Genomic DNA, 15,904 nt, shown 5'->3' with positions numbered 1-15,904 from the left:
CACCGCCCACCATGGTCCCAGCCAATGGTAGCCTTGGGAACGCCACACAGAACGCCCAAGAGCACGTTGCCATGACAGACGGAAAGACACGGTTCCTTCCCTCTCCCATCATCTTCCCTCGCATGCCCTCACGCCCCTTCAGATCTGGCTCTGCTCCAGGAACCCTCTTTAAAGGAGGGCAAAAGAACATCTACCCGGAGCAGGGCCTTCTCTGCGGTGGTGCCCAGATTATGGAATGCGCTCCCCGGAGAGGTGTGCCTGGCGCCGAGTTTATATTCTTTTCGGCGCCAGGTTAAAACCTTTTTATTTGCTATTTTAAAAACTAATATTTTATCGTTGAACAGTCGCTATCTTTGTTTTCTGTTTTCTGTCTTTATGTAGTCTTTTACTGAATTTGTTATTTATAAAGATCATTTTACTGTGTTTTAATTATATGTATTGGGAGCTGTCCTGAGATGCCAAGGCATGTAGTGATGGCATACAAAACTTTTAAATAAGTTTTATAGGTCTGTTCTCTCAGGATTTTGAACTATTCTCTGGAGGGGGCAGTTGAGGGGGAATTTGCATGAAAATCTGTATGCATTTTGTATGCCCTTTTATCATTAAAATATTAGTTTTGATTGCATTTTTATCAGACTGTGTTACACACATTTTATGTATCCACTGCTGTAGTGTGGTAAGCCAAAAACTACAACACGCAATTCAGGGAAGTGCAAAATTGGAAGGACAACTGCACTGAAGTGTCTATTAGTTTGGGTGGTGCAAACGAGACCAGCTGAGTTCCGAAAAATGGAGCAAAGGGACTTGTTACTCTCTCTTCCTGTGAGGTTTTCCTGCAGAGATCTAGGCAGAACCTGCATGTTTACCACCTGCACCCCTTCCGTCTGTGAGGAGCTGGATGGGGCGGTTCAGGGGCTGATTTGAGGGCATGCTCTGTTACTGCTGAAGCTAAACTAGAGTCCCTTCCCACGAGAGAGAGAAACTAACACCCTTATTCATCATGGGGCAGATCGTGGTTTCTTGGAGGGACCTCTTTTCATTGGGGTAAGTGGAATACTAAAATTTAATTCCCACAAGCTCAAAAGCCCTTTCTTTAAAGATATAATTATAGAGAAGGAGAGTTGGAAGGTGCCTGTAAGGTCATCGAGTCTAACTCCTTGCAGGACTGCAAGTTAAAGGCACCCTGACCCCATCTTGGATGCCTCCAGGGTGGGAGAACCCAGGACCTCACACTGTCCTTTGCTCTAACAGTCAGGAAATTTCTAGCCAGAATCTAGCTTCCTCCTCCGTAAGCTCATTATTCTTTGTCCTGCGCCCTGGAATGATTGAAAAGAGATCCCAGCCCTCTTCTATGTGACAGACTTTTGAGTATTTCAGAAGTGCTATCTGGTTTTCCTGGGATTTCACATTTCAGTCCTTCTTCCCCTTTGACCACAAGCACAAAATCAAGCTGAAGTCAGGTTAGGACTGGATTAACCACTCTTAATTTAGAAGCTCTAAAATCACGTACATAGTTTTGGCAAGGTTTCTATTGGCTGCTTACTTTCCCACCAAATCTTACATCTTTCACAGCTCACAGGTCTGTGATAAGCATGATGCCCAGGATTTATTTATTATTATTATTTTAAAGAAAATAGCGACTTTTGCTTTATTAAAATTGCTTGAAAGGCCATTAAGAAACTGCTAACCAGCCTCTCTTAAAACCATTTAGGATGTCTTATTATATAAGCAATGCCTAATGATAAACAATTAAACAATTATAATCTGTAACCCACCCAGGGAGCCATGTGGCTAATAGGGTGGACTAAAAATCCAATAAAGAATAAATAAAAATTAAAATGGAGCCATCAAAAGAGGAGTAAAGGTATTAAAGGGAAGGCACAAAAAGACACAAGCAAGTTTCCAATAAATGTTGGGTAACTGGCCAAAGCACAGGACAGCAAAGCCATCGTCAAGATGACCAAAGAAATCAATGTTGAGTTGAAGACCTTTGGTTTGGGTTAATAGAACTGTTTGCGTAAAGAACAGCTTTGTTATTATTCTAGGTCAAACACGTGTTTGGTTTGGCTTATCAATTAAAGTGCAAAAAATAACAACAATCACAGACGTTCAGCTGCTTTCCTCTGCCATCTTTAAAAAATATAAACTTTGGTGGAATTACCTAAGTTTGAGTATAGAACTATCTTCTTAAAAGTAGGATTCAAATTTTATCTTACCTACCGGAAAAGTATACATTTAAGTCTCCTTTGTATGATTCATTTTAAAAAATCAGCAGTAAAGTAACAGAAGGTGTGATTGTATCACCCCCTAGACCAGTGATGGTGAACCTTTTGGAGACCGAGTGCCCAAACTGCTACCCAAAACCCACTTATTCATTGCAAAGTGCCAACACTACAATAAAACCTGAAAACTGAGTTTTTAGTTTAGGAAAAACAAATCGCAGCCAGTCCAAGCAAATATCCACCCATCCATCCATCCTTGGCAGCGCACTGACTGGCCATGCGAAAGCTCGGACGAGTTGCGGCTAATGAGTCGCAGCTCATGATGCCATCGCCTGGTGCCACTACTCCTTTCTGAGTCTGTGCATGGCCCCTGCATGCGCGGTTATGCGATGCTTGGCTGCTGGGGCGATGCTGGGGCGCATGCCAACAGAGAGGGCTCTGCATGCCCGCTGCGGCACGCGTGCCATAGGTCCGCCACCACTGCCCTAACGGTGCTGAGGGGTCCTGGGGCTTTCTGGGTTCCTGGATCCACGGCTGGAAGCTGAGCTTCTGCCTCGGAACTGGGAATCAGACTCTGCTCCTCACTGGCAGGCGCTGTAGACAGAAGGGCACTGGCTGCTCTCTGAGGCTGGGAAAGCAACCTTGGAGAAGGAAGAAAGGGCTTTTTGCTGGGAGGGCAAGGGGCAGAGGAGAGAAAATTGGAGCAGTTAGATATGAGGAGTGTCGAAGCCACTCCAGCCGCCCTCCCTCTCTGAAATGTTCCAGCTAGATGTGTGAAGACCATCTAGCAAAAAGGCACAGTGGGAGAGCAGAATGGCGAAAGCCACCACTGCTGCCCCTAAGTGGTCATGGGCTGAGTGCATGGGTCCCGGGAGGATGAGCCCTGATTTATGGAACAGAGAATTATATCAGCCATCAGGTAATTTCCACACTCCACTCCCCGCACACAAAGCACACATTTGAGAATGAAGGTGCTCCTTCCCAGGTGTGTGGACCGATCAGCTAAATTACCATTCAAAATTGCATGGGGAACTTAGGTCTTTGAAGCAGATCTGTTTAAGCTGTCAGGGCTAAAAGCCGAACACCAAGAACTGTTTTTATGTTATGCCAAACTCTCCCGTGAGCCATCAGTATTGTTACCAGAAGACAGGCATGCTATTAATAAACATTTTTAAAAATGGACCAAACATCCCTCGGATTGCTGGTGACTGGGAAGGCAAAATAAAAACTGAACACCTAAAACAATTGTTAGCATACACTTTGTTTAAACTGTATTAATCTGGCAGTAGTTAAGCAGCGGCCAGAGGGTTCCTAAATGCTGGAATGGTAGTTAGAAATGCTTAGCAGAGGCAGTTGGAAAAACCTTCACCAAAGCCAAGAAATTCCCAAACAGAGAGAAACGGTGCATGCCCATTTGCAGAACAGAAATCTGGACAGCCAAAATTTGGCCCCTGTACCTGAGGTTGCGCAACCCTGCTTTATTCTTCCTTTGTACAAACGGAGCTCCTCCCGCGCCAATTTTGGCTGCAAGTGCAGTGGCTAAACAAGGGGAACACTGTGCTGGCTAGCCAAGTTTGACCATTTTGTCCACAAAGCTGTTCATCATTTCTGCCCTTGCGGAAGCACCGCAGGGTGTGACTGTCACTGAAAGGGGCAGAGGCATCAATACAGAGCTCAGAGGTCCCCCAGCAGGGCAGGAAACGGTGCTCTCTGCGTTCAGGGCAGGATGTAAAAGCCACCTGGTTCTCAGCACAGAGCCCCAAGTGCAACACTCTGTAGCTCCGTAGACGGTGAAAAGGGAAGGAAGCATCCATAGCGGGGCAGGGTGGGGGCAGTCATCACGTTTCTGCTGATATTGCAGGACCCACCAAGAGCTGGGAACATGCAAGCGATGCTCAGAGAGGAAGTGGTTACGGGTGCAGTTCTTGAAATCTAAAAATGAAGCCTAGCATTTGACCCACATGCCTTCTTTGCACAAATCTCTGAAGGGCTGGGGGAGCAACTGGACAAAAATTTTTCTGCACATGCTCAAAGGCACATACATTCTTAGGATAGAAGGCTGAGACCTGGCATGGAAAGCAGGTTGGATAAACTAAGGGCCCTGTCTAAAATAAGGCTCTTATACGACATATAATATATATCGTATACTATATACATATACTATTGATAGTATACTTTATTCTACATATACTATATACAGTGTGTATGTACACACTATATACACTACTATATATATATATATATAGAGAGAGAGAGAGTAAAGTATTACTACTATATAGTACACTATGTACTATTTTTCCACTTGGCTTGGGTTTGGCTTAGTTTTCCATGTGGGAGTACTCAAATGTGGTATTGCCCCTCCCAAGTGGTACAGTCTCATTCCACCACTTTCTTCTGCTGTTACGCATCCAGGGGCCCAGTCTAAGCACCGGAAGAACAGACAAGACTGACCACTTCCTGTGATTTCATTGTTCTACTTCGTCAAAACAAGAAAAAAAGCCCTGGGCCACATCGGTGGCGCCCTTAAATACCTGCTCGCTAGGGCAGGAGTCCCGAAACTTTTACTCAGAGGCTGGGGCTGTGCTTCACCACCCTGCTGCCTGGAGGCATTGGCTGAAACGGCCATTCGGGGGGCCCCATGTGAGCTGGCTTTTGGCCCGCACGTGCTTCACCTCCGGCTGCCCCGCCACCCCGTCTTGGATCTTTCTGCCGGAGAATTTTTCCTCCTCGTCCCTGTCCCTGCAGGGCCTTTGGCTAACAAGGTACTCTAAACACAGAGACTTGAGCGCACGTATGAATCAGCACATGCAACTTCTTGCATTTTTTTGTCTTCCTGCATCAGAGCCTTGGAATTGGCATTTGGGTCCGTCGCACTGCCCTTGCACACACCATGCACCTTGCGTGTGGGAGGGGTGTTGAGTAACATCGCTCACCTGTGCAGAAGGACACCCCAGAAGGACCTGCAGCCCCGGGCGGCTCAGCCCCGATGCCACCCCGGAGAACCTGTCCTCCTGCAACAGCGGGGCACAGGACGCTCTCGCCCAGGGCAGCTGGGGGCACCACCAGCCGAGGGAACGGGCGGGGGGCGGTGGGGTAGAGACCGGTGCAAGTCCAGCATGGACCCGTTCACACAAACGGAGGAACCCCTCCCTGCTCCAGAACGACACACCCCAGGGAGCCTAAAAGGAGCAAACCCAATTGCAAGGTTGCTATGGTTACTGAGCAAATATGACAGGGATGGACAGATTGAGAGCAAGGCAGCAGAGTGAGTGTCTTGATCGTGTGTGTGTGTGTGTGTGTGTGAGGGAGGGTGTGCACAGAAAGGTGGCGAGGAGAAGGTGGTTATGATCTTAATGCTTTAACCCTGTTGGGACGTGTGAATACCTAAAGCATAAGCAGGACTGCCTAATGGTCATATCACATTTAAAACACTTCAGATTGCTTAATCTTCATTATCTTGGTCCCCCCTACAATAACCCTGCAAGGTAGAGCAGTATCATTGTTTCCCATACTGCAGATGGGAAAGTGGGGGCTGGGAGACCAGTGAGAGTCAAACAGTGGATATTCCAATATTTATGGCCCAGTTTGCCAGCTGCCCAGATGAGCGAAGGCTTTTCCTCGCTTAAGGTGCCAGCACACGTGCGAGTTTAGCAAGAGGGCAAGCTGGCACGGCAGTTCCCTTCCCTTCCTTAGGGTAAGTAACTATAAATAAATAACTGTCGATATAAATAAATGGCTATACATGAAATCTCCATCTTCACATAGTAAACAACTTAGATTTCTGTGTAAACAAACCCAGTCAGAGAACCAAAATCAAAACACTAAAAGCAAAGCAAAAGTTATAAAGAAAAAAGGCCTATTTCACTGAATGCTACCTGTATGACTATTTGCCAACTGGCCCAAAATTGTAGGTGTGTACTTGGTTAATGAACTCCTGGCTGTTGAGCAACAGGGCTGCAGACCTGCAAAAGAAGAGAGGTTGAGGGGCAAACGCTTCGATCTTGTGGTAGGTCCCAGTGGGAGCTTCGATAAACAATCCACGGTCAGCTGGGTGGCCACGGGCCAAGCTGGTGCAAAGGTTTGCTCTCGTACACCGTCTAGATAACTCAGTCCATAGTGCCAGGGTGGAGTCAGTGGCCATGCTGATAGAAAGACGTGGGGAAATATCATTGCAAGGTCCTGGAAAGCAGGAACAAATTTGGGTGGTTCAGTGGAAGACTGGCAGCCAGGACCTCCAAGGTAGCTTTGCCTGAAGCGCTACCTGTTCTGTGCACAGGGCCAGCTCAACAGACCTTTTTATTTAAACGTCATTTTAATTGTTAACAATATTTACTTATTTATCTGGCCAGGGCGACTTCTTTTCTTTACTTCTTTTCTTTTATAACTTCTTTTATATCTTTTATTTATTTTATATTATTCATTTTAATTTTATATTGTTATTTTTGTATTGTATTTTATTGTGTTGTAAGCCGCCCCGAGGCTTTGGCAAGGGGCGGCATAGAAATGTTCTAATAATAATAATAACAACAACAACAACAACAACAACAGGTGCAGCCGAGGACTCGTGGTGTGCGCAGGAGATGGTGGCACAGGAAGGCAGACAAGCTCAGATTTGTTAGGCTTGGAAAACATTTCGGGACAAGCCAGGCCTCTACAAGAAGGCTGCACGTTAACCAAAATGAAACCCACTCTTGGCACATAATGTAAAAGAGGCAGAAGAGCAGCTTTTAAATTGAATCTTGGGGGAAGGCTGATGGGAGCTGGGGAGAGTTTGATTCTGGCTGAGTTTTCCAAGGGGATGAAAATGAAACGGCACAGTGGGTGAGGAGCAAAACTGAAGCGAAGCTAAACCGAGAAAGGAGATAGCACCAACTTATCCAATACCTGGAAGGAAAGTCAGTTTCCTCAGGTGTCGGTCCCATTAAAATCCCCTTTCGAGGCAATTTTCCAGGTTCCCTGGCTAGCCCAGGCATGACTAGGGGCTCGTACTAGGAAACAGGCTACTCAACATGTAGACTCTTCAGTTTGTTTTAAATGTAAATGTTCAGGCCATTTAATTCAACTGCATGTATTCGTATCCACTGAATTGATTGTGGTTTTATGCCATGGTGAGCATACTTTTACACGTACCTTTTTCAGAGGTATGTTTTAAAGTTGTTTTATTTTGTTCTTCATGTTGGTAAGCCACCCTGGGAATTTTACTAATGGGTGGTGTATATACCTCTTAAATTAAGAGGGCAGATCCCATAATTTGGGACAAGCCTGGTTCACCTGGAGGCCCAATCCAGCCCTTGGGGGTTCTGAAGGCAGCCATGCCTCCTGGTCCCAATCCATTTCCCCCAATCGTGAGATGGTTTCCCATCTTGGCATAGTTTGTGCCACTCAAAAAAGCCGAAACACTTCTCCTAAAGTTTAAGTATCGGCAGCAAGAGCATCAAGCTATTTAAATATGTCAGCATGTTTAGCCCCACCCCTTTGGCCACTGGCCCCGCCCACTGCAGGAATGCCCCCCCCCCCAAGCTTCTCCAAAGTGGAATACAGTCCCCAGAACTCAGAGAGGTTCCTGCCTTAAGTAACGTAAAATATGAAAAGCTTGCAAAAGACAAACGGGGAGAACGCTCTGACGCGTCCTGCCTCTTGCCATCAGAAGTGGAAGCCACACCATGTTCTCGCCCTTGACTCACACGCTTCCTGTGAGTAGCCCAGAATCCAAATTTAAAGTGTCAGCTCTTTAACTCCACTTCTGCACCCTAAAGCCCCGCGGAGAGCTGGAGTGACAAAAGTGACAAGACAAAACAAGAATATTCCCCACCCCATGGCTGCCACCAGAAAGGAACCCCAGAGAATGACGAATGACTCGTCCCCTTGAGAATGGAGTTGGGGTGGCACAGGGAAAAACAAGGACCCCACCCCACCCCACTTCCTTGGTTGAGGAAGAGACCAAGTGGGGCCCCTGGGATTTTCTGAGCCAACACCTTGCCCCGTGAGATCTGCAGGTCTCAAAGGCCAGTCCAATAAAAGCAGGGCACTAATTGTGCTTACAGCCAACACAACTCAGTTCGTCTTCTTTCTTTAAGATCAAGGAGCATGTGAATTATTTTCGCAACGGAAACATATATACTGCCTTCCGGCAGCGCTTTCCGAGTGGTCGACCCACTCTGCCTGCAGGGGAGAGCGAGGCTTTGAAAAAATGGCACACTCACTGCCTCGCTTCCTGGCCACACAGGCCCTGTCGACTGTACGCTCCTTGCGGGCAGAGGCCTATGTGTTCCATGAGATTGTGCTGCAAAGGCTGATGCACATGAGGGGTCAAAGAAATCACAGGAACAGCAAACCTATTTCAAAGGGCGGAAAGCGGAGCAGAAGGTACTTCTCCATACTCACCTGCTTCTCCGTGCAGCCTCCTACAGTGACAGAAAAATGAGGAGGGGCCCTCTCCATGCACAAGCTGAGAGCCCTTCCCATGTGCCCTTCAAGGCTGGCCCCTGCTCTTCCTCCCCCTGCAGTCCCACCCTCCTGGCCGGCTGCTCTCAGTGCCAAAAGCACCGTGATGCTATTTTTAGGTTTGGCAATCACGCACACCCCCCCTCCCTCCCACGTCCACCCACCACCACCCGGCTGCAAAACTACGAAGCCACCTTTTCCTTCCTGTCCGCTCACGGTCCAGCAATGCCCTTGAAGCTGCCAAACGCTGGAGGGGGAACCCCTCTGCAGGACACTGGACTGTGAACAGAGTGCCAGAGCGAGTCCTCACAGTTAAGGACCCGCCAAGTCCACGTCCAAAGCACTGCTCACTCACTGCACTGGGGCGTCCAGAGAGAAGGATCCACACACAGCGGTTTAAGACCAACACAATGCGCCAGGCTGAAAGCAAAACTGAAAATGTTTCATAACCCAAATGGCGCCATCCTCTGGCACAGCGGCTGTGGACTGGGGCCCTTGAGACCGATACAGAAAACACCAAGGGTATGATTTTTGTAAAAAAAAAAAAAAAAATATGCACCATTTTGGACCTCAACCTGAGGCCAACAGAGGAGCTGTGGGATCACCCAAAACAGGCTTAGCGGCTCGCTCAGGGAAGCCGTGCCACTTCAGGATGCGGACGAGAGGAGGGGAAGTTAAACGGTTAAGTCTGAATAAAACTTCCCTGCATGTAAACAACTAGCACATCAGGGCAGAATCGAATGGGAGATGCCACTGCTCACCACGTCTGCTTCCTGCGACAGCCTTCCTGCCAGAAAGGGGAAAGCACTGCTTCCACCCCCAGCCCAGCAGTGTCTACCTCGACTTTGATAATCTAAAGCTCAAAGGCACAGGACGTGCACCTCCTTCATCCTCAGGACACCCCTGCAAGGTAGGTTAGTCTGAGAGGCAGTGAGTGACCCAGATCACTCAGTAAGCTTTGCCTGAGTCTTATCCTGCGCCACCTACAACCTGGAACAATCCTCGTACGCTGCAAAATATGGGAGAGGGCCGTCTGTGCCTCTTTGAACTTCACTGGACTACAACTCCAATCATCCTTGCACTGCAGACCACAATCCCCAAGGACCGCAGTTTCCCCACCCCTGCTATAATACACAACACACACAGACCGATGCTGCTACAGGAAAGATGCTAGCCCCCCACCGTGCTAAAGCTGCACACCCGGAGAGCGCTTTGCCATGTAAGAAAGAGTACACAACTCACCGAGCCCCACACACAACTAATGCACGGATGTTTCAGCTCAGCACCTTGCGCTGCAGGCTGGCACGCGGCAAGACATGTGATGCACTCAGCACAACCCAGGCAGGTGCCACCCGCACGGGCTGCAAGAGGTTTCTGGTGCAAACAAGAGTATTCCAGGTAGCAATCTGGCGATTTTCAAGAGCTGTTAGCAGGCGGACGTGACCCAGCATCTGTCCAGCCCTTCCGAAGCTGTAGGACTGCGAGGAGGCAGCCAGGCAGATGATGACGCTCAGTGCCTCTGCCACAAACGAGGTGGGGCAGCGGTTTCTTCTGGGCCAGGAAGAGGGCTGAGAATTTGCACTTCCCCTCTTTGGTGCCGGGGAAGGTTTAAAGAAAGTGAGAATGAGCCACGAGCGAAAACTCCCGGGAACTCGTAGAGGGAAGTGTGACCGAAAGGGTAACACCCTCCACCATCGTCACACACGTGAGCACAGAAGAGGAAGCGGTCTGGCATCATCCGGTAAAACGAACACTCGTTTTTATTCTTGCTGGGCACAGACCAACAGCGGGCAACCGCCATTGTGCCCACTTAAAATTGGGGCTCAGTTGCACACTGATGTGAAATTCTAGCACAAAAGATACCCGAATGACAGGCAGCCTCCCTTCTTGGAGGCCTGATGGAGTCTTAGGATTTTTTTTTATTGTTATATTGTTATTATTTATGTATTTTGTTTCTGTTGTGAGCCGCCCCGAGGCTTCGTTGCGATGGCGGTGGCGTAAAAATGTTTTAAATAAATAAACAAACACTAAGGAGCGCTTGCGTCCATATTTGCCCTCCCGCCCCTTGAGATCGGTGGCAGAGGCCCTTCTCCGGGAGCCCTCCGTGAAGGATATTAGGAGGGTGAGTACCCGAAGGAGGGCCTTCTCTGTGGTGGCGCCCCACCTGTGGAACGCGCTCCCCAGAGAGGTCCGCCTGGCACCATCATTATTTGCTTTTCGGCGCCAGGCCAAGACCTTTTTATTTAAGCGTCATTTTAATTGTTGATTTTATTTATTTATTTTGCATCTTTGGCCAGGATGTCTCCAATTATATTGTTTTTGTATTGTTATTATTTATTGTTGTGAGCCGCCCCGAGGCTTCGGCAAATGGGGCGGCATAGAAGCTCTCTAAATAAACAAACAAACACTGGCACCGTGGGAAGAATTAAAAATGGGTACACAAGGAAGGGCCTTTTTGGGGGCGGCACAGACCCTGCCATTCAGTCCCTCTCAAGCTCTGCTGGGCACCCCCTCTTTGGTGGCTTCTGAAGACTGCAGCACCTTTGATGCTTGGCATTAAGTTGGGACGAAAATTCTTGCTTTCAGGGCGGCTGCTTCATTTTTTTGTACGGCTGCCTTTTTGGCGTCTTCTTACGCTTGACCTCCGGGGTTCTCTACCCGGAGACCGGTGCAAAACCCCGTCCCAGAAGACAGCGTATGATGCAGCACAGCGGGCTATTCGCTTTCACAGCCCATAAGCCAGATGGGATGATGGGCTGGCTGTCGTACCTGTCAACGCTGGAGTTGCGGCGCTCAGAAATTCTCACACAAAAAGCTCAAAACTGCCCGGCTTCGAGGCACCCTGCCAGACAGGCATGCGGAGGCTGAGAAAGAAGGGATCGGGAAAAGCCTAGAATTGTCTCTTTGTTACTCGATATCATTAAGCTACTGGGAGTCGGATCTCTGACAAATTGCCCAGGGCTGGACTGGTTAATCCAAATCTACTTTCCACCTGAAGCCTTCCCAAGGCGGTGCCTCCAGATGGCTGGACTACAACTCCCAGCTTTCCTAACCTCTGACCATCCTGATGGTACTTTCCCGCGTTTTGCCCAGTATGGAACCCAAGGCAGCTTCCATAATCCCTCCCCTCCCCTCCCCTCCCTTTCATCCTCCCCACAACAAGCCTGTGAGGTAGGCAAGGCTGAGAGTCCATGACTGGCCCAGGATCACCCAGTGGGCTTCTCAGTGTGGGGAGACTTGAACCCGGACCCCCTGAGCCCCATTCCATCCTTCCAGCCATTAGACTGCCCTGGCAGCTCCCTGAAACTGCCCTGTGGCTGCAAGAAGAGGGCCAAAACAGATGTGCCTGAAGCTGAAGCTACATCAAGACTTAAGCCCAGCTTCTCCTTAATCAGGGCCTAAGTTACTGATTAATCTCCAGGCACAGGAGCCAGGTAGCCGAGAGACCGTGAGAGACCGTGTTTACGACTTCCCTATCTTGCCCATTCTCTAAGGCAGAAAGCAAACTTCCAGATCCTATGGCCTTCAGCTCCCAGCATTCCTGGTCACTGGCTAGTCTGGCAAGGGCTTCTGGGAGTGGAAGTCCCAAGCAGCTGGAGACCTTCCATCTGCCTGCCCCTGTTAAGGAGACTCAAGATAACCAGATGAGGTGGAGTGGGTTGAAGTTCACAACCAGTTCAGGGACTCAGGAGGGGTCCAGCACATCTTAAACAACATTTGGGGACACAAAGTTAGATCTTCTGCTTTTCTAGCAGATCTAAACAGACATTTTGAACCCCTGATCCACAGCCCTCGTCCCATCTCCTTGCCAGAACACCACACCGGCTCTCAACAAGTTACTGAGAACAGCAGTCAGTCAGAAGGGAAAGAAGTATATTCTGCACATGCTCAGAGTTGAGCGACCCTCTCATGGGGCTGATCTTTAGTTTTAAACAAGCGCTCTGCAACTAGCCGTACATCTCCCAAGCTGCCGCCACTGCCCTGGAGATGGACTCTGGAGACTGCACATATACCAAGAACATCCAAAGCATTTCCCTAGGAAGCTGCAGGCAGGTCATAGCAGAAGGGTCGGCCTCGATTCACCAAGTTCACTGGCGCTTGTAAACCGAGGGCTTGCCTGGGGCCAACATGAGTATTTCCTGCAGGGAACCGGATGGTAGTGTCTTTATATCCCCAACAAAATTGGTTTATCAACTGGATTATCTATCCATCGATCGATCGATCGATCTAATGTGCAGCTGTGAATTTTAAACTCGCCACCATAACTACTAGAATTATATGGACTTTGCTCTTGTGTCCAGACCCAACCGGTCAGTCCGAGAGGAGATCAACCCTGACTGCTCTTTAGAAGGCCAGATGCTGAAGATGAAACTCAAATACTTTGGCCACCTAATGAGAAGGAAGGACTCCCTGGAGAAGAGCCTGATGCTGGGAAGGATTGATGGCAAAAGGAGAAGGGGGCGGCAGAGGATGAGGTGGCTGGATGGGGTTACTGGGGCGGTGGGTGTGAGCTTGAGTGGACTCCAGGGGATGGTGGAGGACCGGAAGGCCTGGAGGAATGTTGTCCATGGGGTCACGATGGGTTGGACGCCACTTCGCAACTAACAACACGCAGGAGACAACATTACATCCCACTGCAGGGAGTCTGGTGCCTGGATCTTGTCCTCCATCCGAATCTTTTCCTAGCCATTCTACTGCACTCATGCTTTCCTAACAAAACCCAGCAGGAAATACGCAAACACACACACACACAAGTGGTATGAGGTCACACCAGAGCAGACAGACCAACAAATAAACATCCCGACAGCTACAAAAGAAGGTCTCCTGCATTTCGGTGCTGCGAAGGCTGCCTATGGAGAACTCAGAACAGCTGGGCCAGTTGTTAATCTGGTATCAGACAGTGAAATGACATTGCTGGGGGGGCGGGGGGGCACTCAGTGGATCAATTCAGAGCATTGTGCATGTTGCCACCTCCGCTGGAAGAGACGTGCGTGCCGAAGGCCCGCCTAACATTTAAAATGTTTAAAGCGGCTGTGCTTTAAACATTTGGGAAGATCTGGGAAGGCAGACAAGGAAGGAAAAGGACCAAGCCAAGAGGGCGTGGAGAATTCATCCTAAGACAAGGGCTGGCTCTTAGCTGCCAGATGCTGACCTGAGGATGCTCGGCAATTTCAAAGCCCAAGAACCAACATGAAGATGGGGGTGGGAAAGCAGCTGCGACAGACGCCCAAACCCATGGAGAGCGCAGAAGTTTAGCGACCACATTTCTGCCCACATCTGCACACACCTGCCCAAGCTCACCCCACTTAAAATGAAACTGTTCGTGATCTGCCAGCAGCCGTTAGGGCCGAGCCTTGTGGCAAGGCAGTAAAAATAGCATCCCTATTAGTCCAAATTAAGCATCATGTTGGGGGGGGGGGCTTCTCTGTGGCTACATCTACCTCCTGGGGCGCCCTTGCGAGGGAGGGAGGGTCAGCCCGCTCTCGGCTGTTCTTCTGCAGGCAGAAAACTTTTTTTTTTTAAATTTAGGCAGGCCTTTGTCACGTGGGCTGGTTTGGTGTTGCTTTTTTAAAAAGCAGCTGGTGCCGTTTCACTTCTATATATGTTGTGTTTGGAGTAGACTTGTTTGAATGTTATGCTTTCCTTCAGATTTTTGTGATTCTTCTCGATTTTACTGTTAGCCACCTTGCATAGCACTCTGGGGCAGAAAGGCAGGGTACAATTTAAGAAAGCCCACAACCCTGCTAGTTGAGACGAGATTTCTATTCAGTTCAACATCATGTTTTTAAACAATGGCCGAGCATTCAAAGGTAGACTGCCTCTGACAAGGAGGCTCCATTTAATTCACATGGCTAGCCAAAACAGGAGACATACTTTAACTGAATCCACTTAAACCTTTCCTTCACGGTGTGTTCCCTGTATCTTGGATTCAGGGGCCAATGACCTGCCAAGCTTTTCCTGAACCATCTGCAGAATGCATGAGCCAAATTTGCATTTTACATAAATTTAGTTGGTTTGTATTCACCAAAGAGATCCGTATTCCTGCAGGAATTAGGAACATACCCGTGTGCATCCAGAGTGGAAAAATATGGATTCATTAAAATATTTCTAACTTGCCCTGGATCAGTAGACCTCAAGGTGGGATATGTCAATAAAGCACCCCAAGACCACCCATCAACACCCTAAAACCACAATCCGTGGTTTAGGGATTGTGGAAGGAGTGGACGGAGACACTTTCAGAAGGACAGGGGGAAAACGTGTTGGCATAAAAAAAATGTACAGTGTGCATGTCTCAGATTTGCAAATTCAAAGACCTATTTATGGGACTTAGAAAGAGGATATCCCTATTAAAATTCAGCAAGAAATGTTCAGACGGGTTGCACCCCATATCCCAGCTAGAAAAAAGAGATTGCTATCCAAAGATAGGGGTGTTCAAAGAAAACAAGGAGTAGGGTGCTGGCTGTTTGCAGTATTCAGAGGGTGGGGTGGGAGGTCAGAAAGCATCAGCATTTGGGGCTGGAGAGCGGGAAAACCTTTACTAAGATGGAGGTGAAGGCAGGCCTGGGGGCCACTGGGGGACAATTGAGAGATTTCTGCAGGGGAATGGGCTTGTCCGCTGTGTTTACCGCATGGGTCAGGGAGGCATCCGTGGGGGATCTGGGTAAAGATCCGGAGGCTATGGGGTTGGTCTGGCTCTTTCCGTAGGAGACAGGGCAAGAATAGGGAGCTGTCTAGAGTAATAGGGACCTGAGTAATAGGGACCTGAAGACTTTTAGAGGGCCATCGGAGGCCTAGCTGGCCTTGACAACAGGGGGTGTCAGAGTATAGGAAAGGAGGTAAGAAGGAAGGGGATGGAGGTCCAGTGAAAGACCAGGATGGAAAAGCAGGTCGGGGAACACAGACAGCAAAGAGAGGGAAAATTTTGGAGAAATGATGCAAGACACGGGGGCAGGGCAGTCAGGAATAGGGTGGGGGGATCCTGTGATGAGTCTGAAGGGGAGGGGGGTCAAGCCAAACAAGGACTTAAGAAAGAAACAGAGGTAGAGCTGATTATGGGATGGAGGAGGAGAGAGGAAGACAAGGAAGGCCGGTGGGAGTGGGAGAGATAAAGTCCCGCTTTTATGATAAGGATGGGGAAGGGGCATCAGGAATGAAGTCCTAAAGGGGAGATGTGAGGAAAGCAGTAACCCTTCCTTGGGAAACGGATAGAGAGCCCTGCCTGTGTGTGTGTGTGTGTG

General features: G+C 48.8%; 1 protein-coding gene across 7 annotated transcripts in view; it reads right to left on the bottom strand.

The window, feature by feature from the left end:
• Positions 1–15,904, bottom strand: part of DENND4B (DENN domain containing 4B) — a 40,191-nt gene that overhangs the window by 22,742 nt on the left and 1,545 nt on the right. The window contains exons 1-2 of one of the 7 annotated variants that reach the window (XM_044422763.1): positions 8,861–9,046; positions 6,098–6,184 (exon numbers count right to left, since the gene is read on the bottom strand). The exons of 2 other annotated variants lie outside the window; for them this stretch is intronic. The gene's annotated coding sequence lies outside the window, so the exon portion shown is untranslated. Of the gene's footprint in view, positions 1–6,097; positions 6,402–8,860; positions 9,047–9,908; positions 10,277–15,904 lie in introns of those variants that run through there. 4 more of the 7 variants (XM_044422760.1, XM_044422761.1, XM_044422764.1 and 1 more) reach the window with 4 other exon arrangements.

Source organism: Varanus komodoensis, unplaced genomic scaffold (assembly GCF_004798865.1).
Source record: "Varanus komodoensis strain SLA01 unplaced genomic scaffold, ASM479886v1 scaffold135, whole genome shotgun sequence".
In the NCBI taxonomy this organism is placed as follows: domain Eukaryota; kingdom Metazoa; phylum Chordata; class Lepidosauria; order Squamata; family Varanidae; genus Varanus; species Varanus komodoensis.
This window is presented reverse-complemented; position numbering and strand designations above follow the sequence as displayed.